The 5908-nt window shown below is 36.8% G+C and overlaps 1 long non-coding RNA gene across 1 annotated transcript; it reads right to left on the bottom strand.

The window, feature by feature from the left end:
• Nucleotides 1-1988: 1988 nt before the first annotated feature.
• On the bottom strand, nucleotides 1989-5493 carry LOC141611446 (uncharacterized). The gene is made up of 2 exons (XR_012528619.1): nucleotides 5342-5493; nucleotides 1989-2595 (listed from the first exon to the last, which is right to left on the bottom strand). It is a non-coding gene; the product is annotated as an uncharacterized LOC141611446 (long non-coding RNA).
• Between the last annotated feature and the right edge of the window lie 415 nt (nucleotides 5494-5908).

Here is a 5908-nt window from a genome sequence, read left to right as displayed (position 1 = left end):
CTATCATAAATTACAATCTGTTATTATAGATGAACACTATCCGTCTAAAGTTGTAAATTGATAGTGACCTTCTAACAAAATGCAAATAGGAGGGTAAGTAAGAGTATTCACTTCACACCCATTTGTACTATCCACTCTTATTTTTTCAGAGAGACACTATCCGTCTACAGATTTAGACGGATATTGTCCATCTAAAGTGAGAATTTTTGCATAAATTAACATTTGCATATATTCTTACTTTTTTTTGTCAGCGTCATAAACTTTAGACGATTTACATCTAATTTAACCAAAGTGGCTTGAGTATAGTGGAGCGCAGGAGTGCCTCAAAACATTGCATATTGGCAACGAATTAAGAGGTCTCGGGTTCAATTCCTTACATGTTGCGGTTACCTGTCATCCTAAGGGAAGTTTTACCTGGCACACGTGGTTTGCAGTTGTATTTGCCTGGGGGAATTAAACCCCTCGTCATAAAAAAAAAATGTTATTTCGTACAAAAAAAGGGGTTCTAAAGTGTCACAAGCTCGTGAGTTATCACCGTCACAACTCACAAGCAAGACTTGTTGTAACATCTGTTATATCTAATAAAACTGTTTTTATTTGGTTAAATACCTTGTCGAGATCTCAAACCCTAGGACTAAGGAGTTGTTCTTTTCGTCTGAAAGAAAATGAACTGAATGAAACTAAGCTGAATTAAATTGAATGGAGCTGAATTAAGAGTTAATTTGTTAATAGATGAGCTGAATGAGCTGAGCTATTAGATGAAGTTAAAGAGTAAAGCTGAACTGAATATAGCAGAAAAAAGGGCCTAAAAGCGACAATAGTATTTGAAAAATGTACCCTGCCTCATTCAATTAGTTTTGTATCATTCATATCAAGTCTCTCTATTTAATTTTCTTTTTCCTCCCTTCTCACCTTATCCACCATGTAAACGGTAAAGTAGACTAACTACACGATACCCGTTGAATATCCACAATTAAGGGTGTATTTGGATTTAGAGATTTGGAGGGAGAATAAAAAATTTAAAATCTATTGTTTGAATAGCAAATAAAGGTGGAAGAAAATGGAGGGATTCATTTTTCCTCCTTCAAGGCAAATCAAAATCTCTCCACACAATAGGCAAAATTTGGAAGGAAATTGATGCAAACACTCCAGGTATGTTTGGATTGAAGGATTTGGAAGGTAAAAGAAAGAGAGAGAGGTTAAAACCCTTATTTGGATAGTAAAATGAGGGTGGAGGTAAATGGAGGGGGAGAGATTTGGAGGGATCTAATTTCTCTCCTCCAAGCCAAGCCAAAATCTTCCCACATTAGACAAAATTTAGAAGGAAATTATATCCACATCCACGCCACATTCCCCTCCCATTCCTTTCCCTCCTTCCCTCTCCCCTCTCTTTCCCTTTACTTTTGCTATCCAAAATTAAAGTTAAATATAAGAAATTGGCAGCATTGAAACATTGACTTGCTATCCTCAGGCCTCAACATTGCCTGTTCAGTGGGCAACTGAGCACCTCCAAGAACCTAATACCTACTTATACAACGATTTTCGTCAAGTCGTAAGATGTCATGTAATTCAGTCGTAATACGATTTGGGGGAGAGATTTGAAGTTGCTAGTTTACTGTCTAAGAATCTAAGATGTCATGTAAACTAATTACCTACTTATACAACGATTTTCGTCAAGTCGTAATTCAGAGATGTTAGCTCATGTACTTTTCAAGATATAATTCATACTCAGAAAGGCATGCTGGTAGCTTCATGTATTGGTACAGTATTGCGTGTTAAACAATAATGTTGTGCCTATATCTCATTGTCTTTTGCTCCATTTCATCCTCTCGGAGCTCTTGCAAGAGGGCTCTTTCTAATGTAGTGCCATACTAGAAAATGCAAATAAAGCGTTACCATTATTAACGGGAATAAAAGGGTCCAATCTACACGAAATTACCCGTTCTGAATATAGAAAGACTCCGAATTATATCCATAAAGACTCAGAGTAAGGGAAATATTCTTGAAAGTGCATATCATGGCCACAAAACCGAAACTGCAAGTATCGGAAACTTTTATGTGGAATCATCAGGAACAGAATTATGGATGTGTTATCACTGAAAAACTGATACATTCACATCACAACAAAAAGGTAGCCTCCTGACTCGGAAAAGAAAGAAGAAGCTTACATCCAATTGCTTTACTATTTCTTAGCCCTAACTGAATTACTTTCCTTGATCCTATCTCGGTTATCAAGCTTGACAAAGCGCTTAAGATCTTCTAAAGAAAGTGCCTCGGCTTCTTTTCTTTGCAGCTCACTCAAGGCAGGACGCTTATCGAGAACGTGCCACAGCCAGTCTGGGTACTCCGAGTCCGCTAGGATCTTCGGGTCAGACCCTTCCTTCAGAATATTAGCACCTACTACAGTGGTTAATTTAACTTCCTTGTCAAGTGTCGAGGTTTTGGGGGCATCAGCAGCTGCACCTCCTTTACCCCCTTTCTTCTTCCCACCAGCAGCAAAAGCCCTCACACCTCCGATTCGGAGAAATTCTGTGGAATGGATGATGTTTTTGATGTTTTTAAGTGATTTGATATTGTTCAGTGCCATTCTGCTTCCTGCAGCACAAAACTCACACCAAAACACTGTTTACTACTTCCTTCATCCACAACTACAAGTGAATATTTTTGGTTTTTACTAGTTCAAAAAAGTAAAAATAAAAGAAGTCTTGGTTCCTTAGGCAAAACTACTGACAAACAAGAAGCATGAATTAAGCGGAACCGTTTCACTATCTGGGCAGCTTACAAATTAGAGATACGAGAAGTTCCATTATTGAGGCATAGCCATAACTCTAAACTATTATTTCCTTAATTATTAATCTATAAACATAACCCTAAGATGGTGGACATGTGACAACCTAAAAATCAATTGATTGACAGCATAAACAATACAATAGCCTTCGTATTTCCCTTTTCATCTCTTGCCCAGTTCCATCCCTTACACCAAGTGTACTTTGATGATGCTGTAGACCCACATCTGATGCCATCTGATGGCGAACAACAAAGAGAGAAGAACAAAAAACATACACACACGCACACACACACACACACACACACACACACAGAGTTAGTGAGGCGGCGGCAGAGAGGTGGAGTGAGTGTGAGGGAGATAGGAATGAGCATGAGGAACAATCAAAGAGGGACTAAATGAAGAGTTAGGGTTTTCTTATTTTGAGCTACCCCAACACACATATTTCTAATGGGCCTCTAATTTCAGAAACCGACAGCGTGAGTAGGAGTAATTGATTGGCTGTTTTCTCATACTACAGTTCAAATATCAGAATGGTAGTTTTCGCATGAGAAACGACAAATATCTGACAATAGTCAATAAGGATAATTAATCTAAGCCATGGATAAGTGTATCATAACAGCTTCTGTCCTCGTGCCTCAACCTATGACATACGTCTTATGTTACTCAAACTCTTCAATTGATCTCGCATACCTGTGCCTGACAATCAACTTCCGACATTCGTGATGACGCTTTGGCACTCCATTTTAACCAAAAACATGAGAATATTTCAAAAATTGGAGTCTCTGAATCTCTGATACTCACTCCATTCATTTTTATTGCCCACTTTCTATTTTGAGAGAATTTAAGAGAAAGTGACAAGTACTTACTCTACCCCTTGAATTAAAGAGAGACGAGACAATATTGCCCCTAAGTCAACACAATAAATGAATAAGAAAAAGAGGGGAGAAGGGCAGTATTAGATAGATAATTTTTTTTCCTTACTGAATATAGGAAGGGGGCACTAATTTTGGGATACATTCACAAGGAAGAGAGGACAATAAAATTGGGATGGAGAAAGTACTTTGATACGTAACATAGGCCTCAAGTCAACATACCCACTTTAGCTTTTCTCCCAGTTCCCAGAGTCTAATCCATACCTAATTTGGTTCCAAGGCCATTTATATGAAGGAGAACAAGCCGACAGGACATCATAGTCAGCCAACAGTCAACCATATGCAGCAAAATTTTAACATTCACGGACAAATTCTCATTGGTGAAATCCACACTTCTGTTAAATTCAAGAACGAAGAAAGCCAAGGCTAGTAGCTTATCAATTCAAAGGACAACTCTGGCTAACACTCCACTTTTAAACATCAGAAAAACCTAAAAAATTCATATTTGGAGGTTAACTACCATCCAGAATAATCTTTAAAGCATCAGGGGTAGTTGGTTTCAACTCAAATCACTTTGAAGAATATTTTACATTCAAGCACGCCTCAAACAATGTTGAACTATGAACGATAGCTAACCTTCTTCATCTCAAATTCTCACTAACTGGAAAAATATAGCATTTCCATCAGTTATCTCATATCTAGTCCAGTCTATAATCTAGTGACAGTTTCAATCTACCTAAACCAAGAACATTGTAACAAAGAATAGTTTGTAGCATTTCCTACACATGCAGAAAATGTCTATGTGTCGGTTGCAGGATTGAGAATAGGCAACACTTGTAGCAGTGTAGCAGCCTAGGGTTTGTATCTCCATAGTCTATCATAAGGCTAGCAACTAAAGCTCTCTATTGCTTCGTACACCCCAAAGAGCAAGTGAGATGATATATATCAAAATGAAGGACACATCCAAAATAAGTACTCCGTATCTACTATTGACAATTGGTAATGCGACGAAAACTATGATGGCACCTCATGAATCATAAAGAAGGTCAATGTTAACGCAACCTGAATCCGGTTATTCATTATTATAAGTTATACTGTTAAAATTCGTGTTTTACGTGATTCTATAATGCATACTATAGAGAATTCAAAGGCACCATCGTCTTCAAGCCTATGACGAATCAAAGAAACCCGGGAGAACCAACACTAATGAACAACACTAACATCAGTCTAGACTACTCTTAAAAAGATCGATTAATCTATTAACTCGCTTAAAATTCAGTGAAATCCACAACCAAACCCCAACTATCTCTTTTGAATTAGTAGTCTATTAATTCATCAAAACTCAATGAAATCTGTAACCACAACGAAACTTACAATCCCATTATTAATTATATCACCCGCGATACGAACAACAGCTTATCAAGTCGGGTTTAAACACCAAATGCTCAACTTATCAACATATACAAGTTTTGCAATTAGCTACAATACTTGAAGAAACTCATACTTTATACTATAAATCAACGAATTCAATCAGTATTTCAAGATCAATTGACGCAAATTGTGAATTCAATAATCGAAACTAACAATTCTTATGAATAGTCAAATAGACTTACAGTAAACATAAACCCTAAAAATAACAAATATCGAAAGAATAAATAAAAAATGTGGAAGAAATTAATACCTTTGAGATGTAGCTTTTGCGATTTAATGGAGGAACAATCATACAAGGAGAGAAACCCAGAAATGAAAAGAGACGTTTATGAAAGTTGAAACCTATTCGATTGAGATTTTGGGGGTTTTGGTTTCATAATTTAGCCCATGTTATTTCCAACCCAATATGTGACGGGTCGGTTGGCTAAACAAATCGTACTTTTTTTGTACAACTGAGCAAAATTATACGAAACGGTTTATTGTACATATTCGATACGCTATACGAATTAAATTATACGGATTTCCGATACGAATTTTTGGATATCCGATATGGTTCTTTAAAAACCGTATCGGATAAGGATCGGCAAAATATGAAACCGGATATACGGTATTCGATACGGTTGCCTTTTTTCTAGAATAAAATATTAAAATATATACATAAATCACAAAATATCCAATATGTTGGTGATTAAACTTTAGGGATATTCCACGGTGTACCCCTGAGTTTTTCGGTTTTCTATGTTGTACCCCCTCTTTTTAATTCAACATTGTACCCCTAAACTTCTTACTTATTTCTCCTTCATAACCTCGTTTAACT

Source organism: Silene latifolia, chromosome 1 (assembly GCF_048544455.1).
Source record: "Silene latifolia isolate original U9 population chromosome 1, ASM4854445v1, whole genome shotgun sequence".
Lineage (NCBI taxonomy): Eukaryota > Viridiplantae > Streptophyta > Magnoliopsida > Caryophyllales > Caryophyllaceae > Silene > Silene latifolia.
Note: the sequence above shows the minus strand (reverse complement) of the source record. Positions and strands in the feature narration are given on the sequence as shown.